The following is a 19,413-nucleotide window of genomic DNA, read 5'->3' as shown; positions in this document are numbered from 1 at the left end:
GCCAATTACTGTTAATGACCCAATGTCTCACCACTAAGTTGTCTATGGTTGATTACAATTGCTATTTACAATACTTAAGTTAAATACCTGGATTTACAGATCTCTGAGAAAACAGAAAATAGACTAGAAGTTAAAGAGAGAATCAATGCTACTTTAGTGTGGAAACCCTAATGAAGACAAGACTTTTGTCAACATGAATAAAATGGTTAATATATTAAACTTTAACTCCATCTGTGGTGACCCATGCAGAGGATATATACAGTAACTACCGACAAAGAATGATAGAGAACCTTTAAAAGATGGGAAGAAATTATCATTTGGAGGCTCTACCGGTGAGTTCAGGAAGGAGGATACAGTACTGGTAAAAAAAGGCTAATGCTGAACTCTATGAGTTGTATGAGGATACCCTAATAGTTGCAGAGGTAAGAGAGGCACCGTTACACTAGTATGGCCATCTAGAGGTGATGAATGATAATAGAGGGGTGTGGAGATTTTCATTAAAGGCAGAAGAAAAGCATCTTCAAGAATGTCCCTGCAGAATATGGATATATAATGTTATAGAACCCTCTAGAAAGCTGTGAATGAGAATATGATGACCTGATGTAAGATCAAGATGAGCTGATAAGGTTGGTGCTCTGCTATAACACCATGAGGATGGATGGATGAGACTTAAGTTAAATGTATCCTACCCAACCACTGTTACGACATTGGTTTAACCATCAGTTTCAATGTTTGACATTGGTTTAACCATCAGTTTCACATATAGCCTCCTCAAGGTGCAATTTTCATTTTCCCCTTATGCTTTAAAACTATTTCATTGTTTCTTCCAAATACTGTACTTTTCATTAGCAATTTTGGATCTCTTCCTGCTCAACATAAATACATTATCTAATGTATCCTCACAGTTCCATGGTCCTGGGATCATTTCTAAGTCAGGTCATTGCCTAAATGGCATTCGATTGTCCTCTTAGTATAACCCTGGATGCTTAGCAGGTCTCTGGTTATCTCTCAGAGCATGCAAGATAAATTGGGAACTCTGTATTAGATCTTGCATTGCAACTCTTGTTGTCAGTAAAGACCTTGGCTCTCAGGAACCTTAACACGGAACAGAAGAAATTTCAGGGAATAAATGAATGACATGCTTAAAAAGTGTACATTCACAACCACATACAAGTTGTGAAAGAAAGCCTAGTCAATCTCTTTATTCTTAACCCTATGAGAAGACTCTGTAGAAATGACTGAATAAGTTATCTACTTTATTATTTTAACAGCTGTAACATTTCAAGAAGCTCTTGCCTGGTTCGCCATTATTATCAACTAATTTAAAGTAAAAACAAGCAGGATACATAGTATAAAATTTAATTCTGCTAGAACTTTTGAAAATAGGTGTGTGCTTAACATACAAATTAACATAAAAGCAAAGTTAAACCTTTTCCACTTTGAAGATTAAAAAAACACTGTTAAAAAACACAAACAAAAAATCACTAAGAAAAGAATCCCAGCAACAACAGGAAAGCCCAACCTTTGAACAAAACACAAAAGCATGAGTATCTTTAATATCCATTATAAATATTTTCATTTACCTTCAGAACAAACATAGGAAAGCATTTTTTTTGTCCCTTCCCCCATCAACAACCTCTTCAGGTCACACATCTGCTATTTTGACCTCTTCTTTCATGACTTCTTTATAATAAGCAAAAGCAAAGGAACAGTTGTACTTTCTTCAAATCATGAAAAAGACAAAACTTCCTCACTGTGATAAAAGACTCATAACAGACAGACCATAGTGCTTAATGCTTCCCACACATTTTGTTTTAACGTGTACTTTCCAATTACACTCTCAGAGCACAAATAAAGCTAAAAACAACTAAAGCCTATGTCACATTAGATGTCTTTTTCAATGCTTTTCTGTTGTAGCCTTCATTTGCATAACCTTAGACAGTCAGAGGCAGTAGCCGACATGCTCCTGTGAAGTTACTTAACCTATTGTGACATACCTAACAACCGTGACTGGCTAGGATAAAATCAGACAGGTTTGATTTTCTTGGAGGGATGTGCTGTGTATGCAGGTTAGCAGGAGAGCTATAAAATATATATAATGTAGTGATAAGGAATGGAAATAAGTATAAAAAAAAAAGAAAAAAAAAGGGACAAGACTGTAGCTCATCTTGCCACAGGAATTAAATATTGCACAATGGTGGTCTAGTGCTGGCTCTGTAGCATCGGGGCATTAGACCTCACAAACAGAAGAGAGTCTCGTCTGTCTGATGTCTTGGGATTTAAGTACCATGATAAAATGGAAAAAAGAAAAGGGCAGAGATTCCTGCTGAACTTGCTGTAGCTACCCTCCCATACAGCGCAGCGTCATCTCTTGCAGGGAGCATGTTATCGGCTGTCAGGAAAAGGAGTGAGAACAGCTGTGTTGGAAAGTCTTAACCTGGACGGGAAAGTAGTCATGCCTAGAAATTTTCAGTTGTGCAATCTGACCTGCCGCAGTGACAAAATCATTGACGTAATGAGACATTGGCTTAAGCCATGCATAGTAAATTGATGGAGAGTACAATATACACATAAAAATACATATACACATATCAAAACAAATTAATCCATGCCCATTTTTGGACTAATTAGGTTCACAAGGCAGAGACAGAAAAGGTGGATTTACGTACCTGTAAAGAAGTTTCTTTCAGCTTGGGTAAACCTCACATCACTTCCAACCTCTCAGACTTGATCATAATTTAGGATATGACCATGTGTATGCCAACCTTTTCCTTGCCCAGAGGGGACTCGGCGGTCTCGTGGCCTGGAACCCCTACAGATTTTATTTTTTTCTCCAGCCTTCTGGAGTTTTTGTTTTGTTTTTTCTGTCCACCCTGGCCATCGGACCTTACTCCTTTCTATGTTAACTAATGTTGTCTTATTTTAATTTCTTATTTTGTCTTTTATTTTTCTTCTCTTCATTATGTAAAGCACTTTGAGCTACTTTTTGTATGAAAATGTGCTATATAAATAAATGTTGTTGTTGTTGCAGTATATTCCTGCATCCTTCTTTATGTGCTTCTCTGCTTCTCTTACTGTTTGTTTCAGGTAATCAACTTAAAGTCTCAAATGACAGAGGAGACTGATATAAAACTCAAGCTGAAAGAAATGTCTTTATACGTCTTTACTCAGGGTGAGTTAATTCACCTTTCTTACAAACTGAGCAGTTCTGACCAACTGTCAGCTATATAAAATTTAGCATCAAATTTTGGTATAATTCAATGTTTATTTTCTACACAATCCAGAAATCTCTAACCACTATAGTTTGGATCTGGCACAAAATGTATTTACAATGTTTAAGAAAGTAATAGTTTACAATTCTAAAGAATGGTATTGGTATAAAAATAAGTTCTTACTGGTAAGAGAAAACCAGGGTTTACTCATTGGTAGATATACAGTAAATATTTGTACTTGCTTAATTAAAACGAGACTCCTCATGATTACAGATTCTAAACTGACTCTGTGATCAAACAGGATTTGTTAGTGTCTTGTTTCACATAGTGCTAAGACATGCACTTGCTCCTTGTGACCCTGAACTGAGCAAAAAGGTTAGAAAATAGATTAGATTCTGCACATAGTAGGCCCCCATATACAAAATGATAAATGAAAAATGTATATGTTTAAAAAAAAGAAGACACCTTACAAATGATAAGATACCATTCAGATTTTCAAGCTAGTTTGGTTGGTATCTGGTTCCAATATGCAGGGGTCCAATAAGCTGTCTTCAAGTTGATATACAAGAATTTTTTTTGGTCCCATAGAGATATACCTCAGACAGCGGTGAACTAACAGCTAGGTCCCATGTAGACTTTTCTGTCTATAGACCAAACAAATTTAATTCACCTAACTTGTCAGATCAGGACATACCCTTCACTAATGGGTACACTTTGGTTGCTTCTTCTGCTTGGTCTCTTCTGTAGATCAGTGATCAAATCAGATCATTCCAGATGCAGTCTCTCTAGCATATTTAAGTATCAATATCTTATCAATAATATTCAACAGTTTTAACTTCACTTATTTAGTAGTTTAATTGCTTCTGTACATTTACTTGAGAAAGAAAAGCATGAGTCATTCAATAAGAAAATTATTTTTATTCATAACAAAATGTTGTTAGTAATAAAAGGAGGAGTATGGAAAGTTGTGTCATGTTATTTTCTTTTTCTTAAATTTTATTTGAAGAAAATAATATTCCTTGCAATCAAGTCAAACTTACAAAACAAATGACATCATAGTCAAACTGGCAAAAAAGACCAAAAGAAAAAAAAAGTAAGAAAAAAAAAAGAAAGCAGGATCAAAAAGAGATAAAACTTAACAAAACAGAATTCAAAAATTGAGATAAAAAGAGGAGATCCAACAGCACTGGCAACATTTTTTAGAAAGAACAAAAAAAAAGGGGAACATCCTTTTCCCTTGATATAAACACTCAATCTAAAATTTTAACAATTGAATCTTGCCATATTTTATAAAAGTTTTAAACAGATCCTCAGAGCAAGATGTCAGTCATTTTCTTACCCATTAAATCCAGACCACGGTTGCGGGGGGTGCCAGAGCCTATCTCAGCTAGAGTAGGATGCAAAGGCAGAGACAAACCCTAGACAGGGCCAATTTAACATTGTCAATCCACCTAATCTGCATATCTTTGGATGGTGGGAGTAAACAGGAGCACCAGGGGAAAACCCAAGCAGACATAGGGAGAACATGCAAACTACAAGCAGGGTGGCCAGGGATGCAAACCTTGGTCTCCTTACTGTAAGTTAGCAGCATTGCCACTGCACCACCATGTCTCCCAGTTTGGAAAATGGATGAATCAAATCATTTGGTCAAAGTCATCTTTAGTAAGTCTGTCAATCATGGAAAGTGATGATGATGTAAACTAGTTATTTTATTCTACAGTACCAGGAGACAGCAAGGCAAAAAAATTATTATTAGTTATTGCACACAATTCACAAGACCTTTCTGCCAGCCACTTTTATAACATCCAAAAAGAACAGTAAAGTGGGCAGCACTAACCTAATTAGTGTGACACAACTATGACTGCATGTTGCAAACTCTAGTAAGTAAGCAAAGACACAGACTGAACACCAAGGCCTTCAAATCAAATAGCTTTAGCTCAAAGTACAGTGAAACTATTGTATCTGCATCTGCACATGTAATGGTACAGCATAAACCTGTCCTGGTCTAGTCATCACATGAAGAATGTTTCCGGTTTGCAAGGAACCTCATAATTTATAAAGACAGACAATTACGTCGAGACCTGACATCTGATTGTCAAAAGCTTGTTCAAGAGATAAAGAAACCTTGGTGACAGGTAGTGCCTATGAGTCAGCCATTATCTTGAAAAATACTGTGATTCATTTTGAAGGCCTTAAACCACAGGCTAGTCAGTTGCAAGAACAGCTGCTGTCTCTCTTTAGTGTCATGAAGCACTGAAAAGTGCTCTTCAAGCATAACCAGCAGTACAGATGTCAAGAAGAAATTAAAAGATGAAAGAATTAAAAAAAGAAAAAGAAAACACACAATCAAGATGTTAGATTTTTTTCAGCATTCAATAGGCAGTGTCAGACAGATGTCCCTCATTTCAACAGCATTGTGTGGATTGTCAGTCATTGTGTGTCAACATGACGCTTTCTATAAAATCATTAGTAAGCCCCCGAGGCTGCTGTAAATGGCCGCATTGTCTGATAAGTGACAGGCAAATAAGATTTACAAGCAGCAACCACCCTAAAGCCTCTGGCTACTATTGTAATGCTAACCTTCCCTGCCTTGACCTTACAAACTCCAGTTTATACCCAAGCTGTGCTGAACTAAAAAGAAAGAAAATAATGCCAATCCTAGCAGCTGAGTCCCTTACCTCCAGGGGGTTAATCTATCTTCACTCCAGTGGTGCCAGACATATTTAGGAGGGTGGTTAGTTTTAATGTGCTGTATTAATCGAGACAGTCCAGAAGGTACATTTCCAAATGGCCATAATCCAGACAACTCAATGGGGATTTGGTTACAAAACTTTAAAATCAGTCTTATGCATGAGGGATTAAACAATCCACATCAGGAGTGCAAGACATATGGCCAGAAGCCAGATAAGGCCTGCTAACTATTTTTCTAGCAACAATTTGATACTTGTGATGGTCTTTTTTAGGAACGTTTGTTTTAACTTTTATTAAACAGGCTATATAACACTAGCATAAAAAAGGAATCAGAATATGAAAGCGTAAACAGACAAACTTCCCACTTGATGAAAAGCATACACTTTTATTAAAACCATCAGAATTTTAAAAAAGACAATAAAGGAGTGCAGTCCAAATATTTTTAAAAAGTGTGACTATATTACAAATTATTCAAGTTTTACCAAAAATATTTCTTAAAAGTATCATTGCTTCAATATAAGAACAAACTATTTTCATCCACCCAATCGTCCATCTGTTAATCAACCTGCTTATCAAGTGCAGGGTCACACTGGATGATTTGATTACCAAATCTGGAAGAGTCAATGGCATCATGTTGTGTAAGTAAATGTTTTACAGCCAATCAGATTAGGAACCTGAACAATTTTAACCAAACAAGAAGCAAGATAGACTTAATTTTCTCTTACAGTTTGTAAAGAGCTTTATGCTTTCTTTTGTTAATTTGTGACATGCCCTACTTAAGAATGAGAAAGAACATTTGTACAATTAGTATGCATCAATGTTACATGAAGTTTCATTCAAGGCATATTTTATTTTTTATAGCAATAGAAAGTCATGCACTTGCGCTTGGAGAAAACCTTGTTACGAGAGGAGGGTGCTGTCACCAATAACCTCTTTTTCACCTGTAGCTCCGAACGGCAAACCATGGAGGACCTCTGACCACGCCCTAATTTTATACTGAAAACCCCACCCCCTCTGGGACTCTTCTTATACATTCACACAAAGGCCAGTGATAGATGTTCACTTAGGTGGCCGAATCAGAAGCAAGAGTAAGAACTCTGCGAGTCTGAGCTTGATAGAGAGCAAATGATATGGTGAAAATTTCTGTTACTGTTTTGTCTTATTTTATTAATTTTAATTAAAGGGGTTGCTGGACTGGCACCTCAATCACTGAATCAGGCTACACAACCAAAATGTTGTCTCTTGCATCCTTTCCTTTTCAGCATGAAAATTACCTTTACATTTTTATCTCATTATTTATATATAAATGACAAGGGGCCTGCTCGCTTCGCTCGCCTACCCCCGGGGTTTTGAACCCGTGCCCGCTGGGCAGCCGTAGTTTCAGATGCGCGTTGTAGGATCTTGCGTTGTTTTGAACCCGTGCTTGCCCTGCTTCTGCGGTTTGAGACGCATGTTGTAAGCGTATATCCGTCAGTCGAGCTCGTTCGGTTTGAACCCGTGCCTGCTTTGCCTCCGCAGTTTCAGACGGTAGGCCGCGTTCGGCGTTTTGTACGATCCCAAGTAGCACATTATTCCTAACTTCACTCCGCTGTAGTGCCACGCACAATATGGCGGTGACGCCTGCGCCTTCACTACGCAGTAGTGCCACTCACAATATGGTGGCAACGCCTGCGCCTTCCGTATTATGTCGGGTTTTACCATGCTGTGTAGGCGCCTTTGCCTTTCGTACTTTCCCGCGCCTTCCGACGCGCGATGTAGGCGCATGCACCTTCCGGATCTGCCTCTGCTGTGTGTTGTGGACGTTTAATTGTCATTTTTTCTGCCTTCATATTCTGTATCTCGCTGTGCATGTGTTTCGTGCCTAGGTTTTTTTGAAGCTGTTGTATTCCAGTTTTCATCATCTGTAACCTGCTCTCCATGTGTTTGGCCCCATTCTTTAACCTCTTTATGACGTTTCACTTTGTTTCCTACTCTGTCTTTTATTTCTGACCTCGCTTTATCCTGCTTGCGGCATGTCAAACAGTTCGTAGTCTCTCCCGTTTTGCTCTGGGGTGGGGGGGCTTTGTGTGGCGCCTGCGCACATTCGTGGTTTCTCCCGTTTCATTCTGGGGAGGGGGGCTTTGTGTGGCGCCTGCGCACTATGTCTCCTGCGTCCACGGGCAGGTCCCTGCGTCCATATCCGGTTTACCATTCTCGGTTAGTAATATGGATAATACACACACACACACACACAACCACACATACTGTACATATATTCATACATACATATTTATTATACATGCAAACATTGTGTGTAATATATACTGTAACATATTGTAACATTGTTACTTAACATCTGCTTTACTGACTAATCACATCCTTCTGCTGATACCAACATAGGAGAGACATCCCCACCCACAATTACAGCAGCGCAAGTGAGCAGAGAGCTGAGGAAACTTCGTGCCAGCAAAGCAGCAGGTCCAGATGGAGTATCGCCACGACTGCTGAAAGTCAATACAGCGCAAGGCAGGAGTCTGTGCATCAGAGCTAGGGGGTCCTCTACAGCGCATCTTCAACCTGAGCCTGGAACAGGGGAAAGTCCCGAGGCTTTGGAAAACATCCTGCATCACCCCAGTCCCAAAGGTTTCACGTCCTGGTGAGCTGAATGACTTCCGGCCTGTTGCTCTAACATCACATGTGATGAAGACCATGGAGCGGCTGCTTCTTCACCACCTGAGGCCACAGGTCCAACATGCCCTCGACCCTCTGCAGTTCGCATACCAGGAGAAGGTGGGAGCGGAAGATGCCATCATCTATATGCTACATCGATCCCTCTCCCACTTGGACAAAGGCAGTGGCGCTGTAAGAATTATGTTTCTAGACTTCTCTAGCGCCTTCAACACCATCCAACCTCTGCTCCTTAGGGACAAGCTGACAGAGATGGGAGTAGATTCATACCTGGTGGCATGGATCGTGGACTATCTTACAAACAGACCTCAGTATGTGCGTCTCGGGAATTGCAGATCTGACATTGTGGTCAGCAACACAGGAGCGCCGCAGGGGACTGTACTTTCTCCGGTCCTATTCAGCCTATATACATCGGACTTCCAATATAACTCGGAGTCCTGCCACGTGCAAAAGTTTGCTGACGACACTGCTATCGTGGGCTGCATCAGGAGTGGGCAGGAGGAGGAGTATAGAAACCTCATCAAGGACTTTGTTAAATGGTGCGACTTAAACCACCTACAACTGAACACCAGCAAAACCAAGGAACTGGTGGTGGATTTTAGGAGACCCAGGCCTCTCATGGACCCCGTGATCATCAGAGGTGACTGTGTGCAGAGGGTGCAGACCTATAAATACCTGGGAGTGCAGATGGACGATAAATTGGACTGGACTGCCAATACTGATTCTCTGTGCAAGAAAGGACAGAGCCGCCTGTACTTCCTTAGAAGACTGGCATCCTTCAACATCTGCAGTAAGATGCTGCAGATGTTCTATCAGATGGTTGTGGCGAGTGCCCTCTTCTACGCAGTGGTGTGCTGGGGAGGCAGCATTAAGAAGAAGGATGCCTCACGCCTGGACAAACTGGTGAGGAAGGCAGGCTCTATTGTTGGCATAGAGCTGGACGGTTTGACATCCGTAGCAGAGCAACGGGCACTCAGCAGGCTCCTATCAATTATGGAGAATCCACTACATCCATTAAACAGTGTCATCTCCAGACAGAGGAGCAGTTTCAGCGACAGACTGCTATCACTGTCCTGCTCCACTGACAGACTGAGAAGATCATTCCTCCCCCAAACTATGCGACTCTTCAATTCCACCAGAGGGGGTAAACGTTGAACATTATTCAAGTTATTGTCTGTTTTTTACCTGCATTTTTTATTACTCTTTAATTTAATATTTTTTTTGCTGCTGGAGTATGTGAATTTCCCCCTGGGATTAATAAAGTATCTATCTATCTATCTATCTATCTATCTATCTATCTATCTATCTATCTATCTATCTATCTATCTATCTATCTATCTATCTATCTATCTATCTATCTATCTATCTCTACCTAATCATTACTGCGTAAGTATAATTTATAAAATATTACTAAGAGTCTCTTACTGTGTTACTCACTTACTGCCTTAAGTCATGACTTACCTAAACACTTTAAGGTCAGAGATGACAGAAGGAACTACAGAGAAGAAACAGCTGTGGAGGATTTTAGTAGAATAGAACTTCAATTGAATATAGACTGTAGAGAGTTAAAAATAATCGTAATATTCCAGGAATTGATAAGAAAAAATGTACTATTTACACATATACTGTACACATACATTCTCTCATAGAGACAGATAGAACTTTATTTGTCCCCAGGGGGAAATTTTGCCTTTTACAGAAGCTCTTAAAATAAATAAACAGACAGATAAGTAAGTAAGTAAATAAATAAATACAGTGCACACACATTTTGGTCTGAACACACACTGGAATGAAAGAAAAAAACAACAGAACGTGAATAATTACAAGCAACTTTTCCTAAACTCATTATTAGAATGTACTTTAGAGTCAAAAAATCAAAGTTAAGAGGATATACAAGTTTGACATTGGCTGAAAAACAAAGGCAAAGGAATTTCTTTGTCTGCTATAAATTAACTAGGGGGCTCCGCCCCCTGCTCGCTTCGCTCGCCAACCCCTGGCGTTGGGGCATGACAAAGAGTGAGATGTATGAATTAGATATAGAATAGTGTGCAGGTTTGGGTGATGCCTATATAAATAAAAAATAGAGTGTTTGGCATAGAGTAATGTTTTATTGGAATATTTCTTTGTATACAACATTAGTAGTAAAGATGGTGTCTTGTCTTTGAATGAGTCTTCCTTGGCATGGATCATTTATAACTTTAACTTTAACGTCAGATGAACGTCGAACACGTGAGAAGGCAACATAAAGTTGTCCATGTCCAAAAACGGGTTCAGAGAGGTAGATGCCAACCTTGTCCATGGCTTGTCCTTGTGATTTGTTGATGGTCATGGCAAATGCAGGTTTAATGGGGAACTGTTGGCGTTTCAATGTGAAAGGTAAATCCAGGTCAGAACTCGTAAGGTCAATTCTAGGAATGAGAACAGTATTGTTAGCATGTGATTCTGTAAGAACTGTTGCTTGAATAACACCGTTTTTAAGGGTAAGGTTGTGTTGTGGTCATCCGTCTGGGTTAATAGTGTTGAAATATTCTAAGGGGAAATTCAGATGTTCATTGTTGTCATCAGAGTCAACTTTGTCAGAGCTTAGAAAGAGCCGTGTCTCTCCAGGAAGTAATGAAATGACCTGGGGCCTCATGTATAACGCCATGCGTAGAACTCACACTATAACATGGCGTAAGCACAAAAGCGGGATTGTGCGTACGCACAGAAAAATCCAGATGCAGGAATCTGTGCGCACGCATACTTTCACGTTCTTCGGCTACATAAATCCCGATTTGCGTGAAAAGTAACGCACGTGCACGCGCCTTCTGTCCCGCCCCAACTCCTCCCAGAATTACGCCTCTTTGAATATGCAAATCAATATAAATAGCCTTCTGTGAAAAGACAATGGGAAAAGCACAGGGGAAAATATAAGAATTTCAGCGAATACCAAGTGGAGGCAAAGGAAAAACATACTATTTGTTGGTTTAAACAGTGGTATAATCAACAAAAGGAAGTTGATCGAGTGACAGAGTGTCGGAAAAACTCAAAAGATTAAATTCAAAGTCGCACAGTGCCCGAAATAAAAAAGAAATTACATATCAAGGTCGCTGTGAAAAGGCGAGTTATAGCCCACCGTCTGAGTGTCATATGAAAGCGTATTAGGGTACAAACAAAAAACATAGGCACACAGTGGGAAAAAAGCATGAAATGTCAACTTTAATCTCGAAATTTCCACTTTAATCACGTAGTTTATTTTGCCATTAAAGTAGAACATCATAAACTTCATCTTAAAATCGTTTATTTTACTTGTTTCTCAAGTAGCATGTTAAATGCTTTTTTCTGTGTTTGATCTTCTATGTGCTCTATGTGTGTGAATCACTACGTGCTTCTGTTCTTTCTCTTTCTCCGACAGGACACAGAATGCATTACATTCGAGATATTACAGCTCTCTGAATAATTAAAATACTGAGATGTATACGTGATATTATTTTCATGATGATAGGAATGAAAGCATGTTATTAAACATGGGAACACGGTGGCGCAGTGATTATTCATATCTCACGCAAGAGGCTTGCTGCACCATGTGCAACCTTCGATGAAATAATTTATTACAGAAGTACTGTCTCTTTCAAACGTACTAACCTCCAATTCCTGTCCATACTTTTCTTTCTCCAATCGCCACACAATCAGCTCTGTAATAGACGTTAAGCCATTTGTAAGCTTAAAACGCCGATTCTTCAAAACTTTTAAGGAACATTGAAATATCTTCGTAGTACATGTTTAATTATTCTACAGTATTCGTCTATCCTTCCAGTGTCGCGTCAGCACCAGCAAGAATACAGCGCAAGGCAGGAGCTGTCCTTGAACCAGCTATACGCTGCGGCACCGTGTCCTCACATGTTTAATTATTAACAATACAGATTATTTAAATGAAGTTAAAGTTTTATCTGTATACTATAAGCAACATATTTTGCTGCATTTCATCTTAAAAATGATATTGTCATCATACGCGCTTTATAAAGTAGCGCAGGTTGTGCAATATTATAACTGTAGTGCAAGTTTACAGTGAGGTGATTGAGTGCATTTATAGTTCTTGGGATGAAACTGTTTCTGAAACGCAAGGTCCGTACAGGAAAGGCTTTGACACTTTTTGCCGTGGTTGAGGTAGTGTGTACTTGAAACTATATACCGATAATTCTCTTTCCGATCATCTGCTGCTGTGATTCACACTCAGATACAGTGATATAAATACTCCGAGTGGTGCAGTGAGAGTAATATGGAAAAAGATGATCCGCAGTGGCAACCCTTAACAGGAACAGCAAAAAGAAGAACAAGATGCAGTGAGCGTAACAAAGCTAAAGCAGTTATGGTATTTGGAATACTATGGCTATTCCCTGGCCCATTATATTGCAGCAGGTTAATTACAATCAGATGCATTACACTAATAAACAATATGCAGTTAATTTCAGTGTATTTATAAAGCCACGTCAGGAATGTGGAGCTAAGAAAGAAAGGATGAGCACACAGGAACAGTAGTTTGACCATTCTGTGGACCATTATATTGTTACAGGTTAATTACAATCAGATGCATTAAATTTATGAACGATATGCGGTTAATTTCAGTGTATTTGACAAAGCCGCCGCCGTGGATGTGGATCTAAGAAAGAGTAACCACGTAGGAACAGTAGCACTGCTTTGACGCTGGGTGCCGCCAGTCTGCAAAACCGAGCGGAGAAATTGCGTACGCCAAGGTATGAGTTACCGTGGAAATGTGTGTGGCTTTACGCCAAGTTTAGGTTTTATACATCGCGATTTGAGCGTGGAAAGGTTCGTACGCAACATATCTGTGCGTACGCACCGTTTATACATGAGGCCCCTGGTTATTAATGTGATTAACATTAATATTTTTTGGACATAATATAGTGCGTTTTGTTAACCACATATGCGAAAGCAGTATGGGCCATTGCCTTTTGGTGGCCTGATATGTACTCCGGTAGATGCAAAAGCAAATGAACTATTGTAGGATCTAATGCAGTTCATAAAGTTTTTACTTTCAGGCACATCGTTAGTTAGAAGCTTCTGTAGATATTCAGGATATGAATGTAAAGGAGGCAGTCTAATCTGCCCCTTTTGACAACAATGTGTAAATTCATTATTTGTATTGCCAGTTGTTTCTTCTGGGAAGTTAAGTGAATGACAATGATTGCAAATGACATTCATTAATCCCAATGAATTTTCCTCAATAGTGGACTCATTATTGAAGGTGTTGTCTGGCGTTGATGTCCGCGACGGGCATGTTTTGCTTGTGGCGTTTGAGTGCCGCGTTGTTGCATGTCCATTATTTGTGACGCTCTATTTTGTAGTTTTAATTGATTTGCCTCCGCTTTGCCAAAAGTCCGTTTCAGTCTACGTCGTGCATTGTTTGTATCGAGCCTTGTCCGTTTTTGTATGTCGGTCAGTTGAGCTTTCTGCTTTTGGAGTCTTGCTTGCTTGTTTTCTGGTAGGTCATATGTGCGTTGTACACGTCTTCGTTCATTTATTCTGTCTATTCGCTCCCTTTTTTGTATGTCTGAGTTGCAAGCTCTTTCTTTTGAAATCGTGCTTGTTTCGATGCAGCACTTTGAGACGCGCGCTGTATGCGTCTACGTTCATTGTGTCTGTCCATTTGGGCACGTCTCTGTAACGGGGTTACTTAAGCTTTGCGTTTTTTGATCCGAGACATTTTTTCTCCCGGAGTTTCCGAAGCGCGTTGTATGCGCCCCTGTGTATTTTGTTGTTTCATTCGTGTTCGTGTGTTTGGTCCCGTTATCCGATCCGAATCGTTTTGTACCCGTGACCGTGTATTCATGACTTGTTTGTTCCTCAGCGTGCGAAATATGGTTAAGTAATAAGGAGGATCGCACTCACTGTTAATATGGAGCCTTTTCTGCAGTTGAACGGTTAATAGTGCTTTATTGTAAGGAGATCCACCTATGCTGCCTAGTGTGAAGGTGTTGAGATGACGTATGTTTAATATGGACGTTTCCTTTAGATATGTGGCTTTGGGTGTCACTTCTTATTGATGTGGGGGGGTGGGGGGGGGTGAGGATTGTTGTTGCGCGAGCGTCTTCTTTCTTTTTGTGTTCCAGGGGCTTGTTGAATCCCCCTCTTTGTGTGTCCCGTCCGTTGCTTGTAGGGTGTGTGGGGTGGTTTTGTGTTCTTTTTTTTTGTGTTTGAGGGGCTTGTTAAATCCCCCTCTTGGTGTGTGTCCCGTCCGGTGCCTGTAGGGGGGGGGGGTGCCTTGCTGTTGTGCGCGAGCGTCTTCTTTTTTTTTGTGTGCTAGTTTCGTGTGCAATGGGTTTCGTGCTTTGCCTGCGTTTGACTACTTTTTTCTGTGCCTTTTCCTTTTTTCTGTGCTCGCGCCGCCTCATTTCTTTGACTCCTTTTTTCTGTGCTCACTCCTTTTTTCTGTGGTCTTGTCCGCCTCTCGCGGCCCCTCATCCGCTTCTCGCTGCCCCTCATTTCTTGGGGCGCCTGCGCAGTACGTCTTTTTGCGGCTACGGCCCATGGCCAGATGTCCCTGCGTCCATCCGGTTTAGCATTCTCGGTTAGTAATATGGATATTAATCACTGAAAACTTAGCTTTTTGGGAAGCTGGAGCCTACCCCAGCAAGTTTTGGATGCAATGCAGGAGTAATTACTGCATGGGGCGTCAGTCTATTGCAGGGCGAAAACAAACACAAACTAGGGTCAATTTAGCAACACCAGTCCTCTTAACCAGAATATCATTTGACCAGAGCACCTAGAAGACACATATGCAGTCACGGAGAGAACATGCAAAATCTATGCAGGGAGCATCTGGGAGGTGAACTGCAGTCTAACTGCGAAGCTGCAGCACTACCACTGCACCACCATGCAGCCCATACTCAATATCCATGCAAGATAAAGCTTACAGGTACTTGAGAAAACACATACAAATGCATGGTGCTCGGCTTAAAAATGTGTTAGCCCCAATTCAGAATACTCTTATTCTTGTTAAGGCAACTTCACCTGCATTGGCATTTACTCGCTTACAAAATAGTCTGTTTTAGCTTTTGATAAGAGTGACAAGCATTTTCATAAGTTACTTACTATAAAAAGTACTACATAATGTAAAAATGGTCTTAAAAAGAAAGAAAGTTATGAAAAGGTTTCCAGTTTTCAGGTCCAAAAATCATAGCTCTAATGAGTAACAGTAACAATATGTGCCTTTAAATAATGATCCTGTGGACCACACAGACACTACCCAGGCTATATCTGCTGGAGGTCTGCCTCTGGGTGCTCTCTTTTTTCCCTTCCATGTCTCTAAGGTATGCATTTAAGTTTAATGGTTGACCCTAAATGTTCCCTGTGTGATTGAATGTGAGGATTGGTGTGGATGTTTGTGCTCTACAATGAACTAGCAATCTGTCCAGGGCAGGTCCGTGTCTTGCAGTCCACAAAAAGCCTTAACTGAATTAAAAGTGTTAAGCAATAGATGGATTATTAATATGGTTTAGCATTGCTGCTATACAGATAATTGTGCTGTTTCCACAAGTGTCCATGTCATGAGTGCGAAGTTCAAAACGTATGGTAATTTGCTCCTAATCAGCCAACTATGAAACCAAGAATTATGTACCACAAGTGCACTAATCAAGTGTAATGCATACATTAATTTTAACGGGAGCAGACGAAAGAAGAAGAAAAAGAATTTTCTGAACCTACTTTTCCCTTTTTTTTAGTATTACTGCTGTGTCACAAATACAACATCGTAGGTTTGCATCCCATGCCTGGATGTTGTCTATACGGAATTTTACGTGTTTCCCCTGCATCTGTGTGGGTTTTTCTCCAGGTATTCTAGTTTTACTCCCAATTCTCCAAAGATGCACAGGTTAGCTTGACTAAATAAGCATGTGCAAAAGTGTCTCCCATGATGTCACTGATGTCACACTCATCACTGTTTTACACCTTGTGCCCTTAACTGCCAGGATAGACTCTGGCCTCTCCTGAACCTGAACTGGAATAAGTAAATTTGAGAATGTTATGTCACTCCTTTTCCATTAGAGGTGCTATTGCCTGTAATCACAGCTTCAATTAAAAGATAAGAAGTACGTCTGAATGGGTGCAACACAGTCTGACCAGTATAATTTACAACTGACAATGGAGCTAACATGCATATACTGCAATTTGTGCAGAAATGTAATTCATTTTTTGAACCTGCTTATTCCTTTATACTATGTATATAACTATGTGGTGCCACCAGGTAAAAAAAACCAAACAATGACCCAGCCATACTGCTAGTGTATAGCAAGAAACACTTATTCAAACACCCACACTTATTTATACTATGCTATTTTAGATATGCCAAACAACTTGCGTGTCTTTGAAATGTGGATAGAAAACAATGTATTAACAGGAAACCAGATGGACTAACTACAAAACAGCAAACTCCATATTACATTTACACTTCACAATTTTATTCAAAGCAACTTACAAAAAAGGTCAACATAATCAAGTAAACATCATTCTAGAGTCTGTTTGAAAACAAGAGCTATGTGATAAGATTACAAAATTGATCACCACAAGTGAAGAGCTCAGAACAAAATACAAGCAAGTTATAATTCCTAGGTTACAAAAATACAACAGTTGATATCAGCATAACAGCATAGTAAGAAACCAGCAACAAACATCTCAAATATTAACACTACTGAAATATATCCCTGGTCAGAGGCGATGTAGAACCAAAGCATCCCATATTTGAGTATGAATCTACAGTCTGTTCAGAGCACCAGCCTTGGTGTGACAAAGTGAATGTAACCCCAGCTAAAGCCAATATTATCCAGATATTGGGTAGACTTCCTGTGGTAGTTTCTTGCTGAAGGACATGTATGGCTTAAGCCTCTCAGGCTTACAGGGTTAAAGTTTAACTGCTGCAATGCTGCACAGGAAGTTAGGATTCCACAAAAAAGACATATTATTCTGCTTTAAGAAAAGGAAACAAATTCATAACCCATATCTAGTGGTGACAGAAATAACCTTTTTCTTCCAGCCCTTCATCCTGGTCTCCATTTAATTAAACACTGCAAACCTCCCATATTACACATGAATCCAATTAAGCAGACAGACATGCCAAGACTTAACAGCGACTGAAAGTTTGGAACAGCAAGCAATTGACCAAACTTGGGGGTAAAGCTTAAACAGCAGTGGGAGGTTGTGGAGAGATAACGCCGAGCTTGAAGCCACGGGTTAACAGGATGTGATCTTGTATCTAGCTCACTCGTGTCTGTAAGAGCAAATCTGTCAGCTCTGCACGCTACCATTGTGATTTATTATATATACTTTGTTGGGGCTACATTCAAGATGAAAACGATAACGGTCTGCGATCGTGGACACCTTCCTCTAACTGATGATCACATCTCTACATATGAAAATAAAGTAACAATAACATAAACTGCATCTTATTTCTTAATTATGCACTCGATTAAAATTGACACAGCCACTCTTTAATCATTAACAGCGTGAGAGCGCCACCTAATGATTGTCTGGTAAGGACAAAATAAAAGAACCAACTGATGTGAAATAATTCGATTTTTACGTTGCAAGTTTCCGGATCGATTTGCCAAAAACGTCAAAACAAACACTACGCGAAACCAGTATGAAACCCATATGAATTTTGAATTTGTTACGAATTACATAGGATGGGCTTTGCGATCAATCTGCTCTATGAAGCTTGGGTTTGGACGGGCTCCCCAGCTTCAGCATGCTAAAAACGAGAAAACAAAATCAGGTTTGCTGATTTTTGCTGTTGATCACTCTGAATTCCAGGGAATCGCTTAACGTACCTGCCAGCCTGAAAGAGTTATAGTTGTTTTCTGGTATAACCCACATGCAGATCAATGCATGGTATAATGATTATTGCTGAACCTACTAAGTAATGAAAGCAATCGCTAAACCCCAAACTTTACTTTGTTATCCAACGTGTCTAAGTTATTGTCTTATCAACCTCTTTAAACTGTACATTCGTAGCACTGACCACACATACACTGTTCTGGCCACTGAATGGAAAACGAATGCAACTTTTGGAAAGAGGCACTAATTTTATGTTTGGCTCCTGGCGTTCTGCAGTGCCTTGATGAGAATACTTTTAAAACTGTATACACGGAGTGAACAAGTATAAAACAATAAACAAAGTTCACAGTACAAACTAATCGGGTTGCAAAAAATGAGTAAAATAGGGTTACACTTAAAAAAACACCTGATCATTTCAACAATTTGAATCTTCCTGCAAAAATCTACTGTCCGTGGCTTCAAAGTCAAATGTAGCCCAGCACATAATAATAATAATAATAATAATAATAATAATAATGTGTACCCACCCGGCTCACAAGTCCTTGTTAACGTACACAACTACTCCTCGTACCTCGTTGAAGAAACTGAGCTCGGAGTAAAGCCGTCCCAAAGAATAGCTCTCTAGTCCATGACTCATCAAACCCCGCCCCAATAGCCTGCAGCACTAGAACGAAACACGCCCCGAGTTGCAAAATCCGACCTCTCGGGGAGAGGTGTATCGGTAGGCGGGGTTACATTCGACCACGCCTTCGTCCATAGCAACAGTCACCTGGGAAATGCAAAGGTTGTCGAGGAAGTGAAACATTCCTCTTTAATTCTAACTACTTACATACAGAAAGTACATGCATGGAGTGCGGTATTGGCCGAATTCCCAAAGAAACAAAGAGCGTAGTAATTTTATTTATTCTCTGGTTGGTAATTTTAAATTGTTCCAAAACGACTGAGTATGTCCTGTGATGGACTGGCTCTATGTACAGAGTTGGCTCCTGGCTTGCATTCGATGACCGTTACTTTA

At 39.9% G+C, this 19,413-nt stretch overlaps 1 protein-coding gene across 1 annotated transcript in view; it reads right to left on the bottom strand.

Annotated features, from left to right (window-relative positions):
• The window catches only part of fhl3a (four and a half LIM domains 3a), a 95,853-nt gene extending 76,794 nt beyond the window's left edge, over nt 1-19,059 (bottom strand). Inside the window, exon 1 of the mRNA XM_028819219.2 lies at nt 18,926-19,059. The gene's annotated coding sequence lies outside the window, so the exon portion shown is untranslated. The remainder of the gene's footprint in view (nt 1-18,925) is intronic.
• Between the last annotated feature and the right edge of the window lie 354 nt (nt 19,060-19,413).

Source organism: Erpetoichthys calabaricus, chromosome 14 (genome assembly GCF_900747795.2).
Source record: "Erpetoichthys calabaricus chromosome 14, fErpCal1.3, whole genome shotgun sequence".
Classification (NCBI taxonomy): domain Eukaryota; kingdom Metazoa; phylum Chordata; class Cladistia; order Polypteriformes; family Polypteridae; genus Erpetoichthys; species Erpetoichthys calabaricus.
This window is presented reverse-complemented; position numbering and strand designations above follow the sequence as displayed.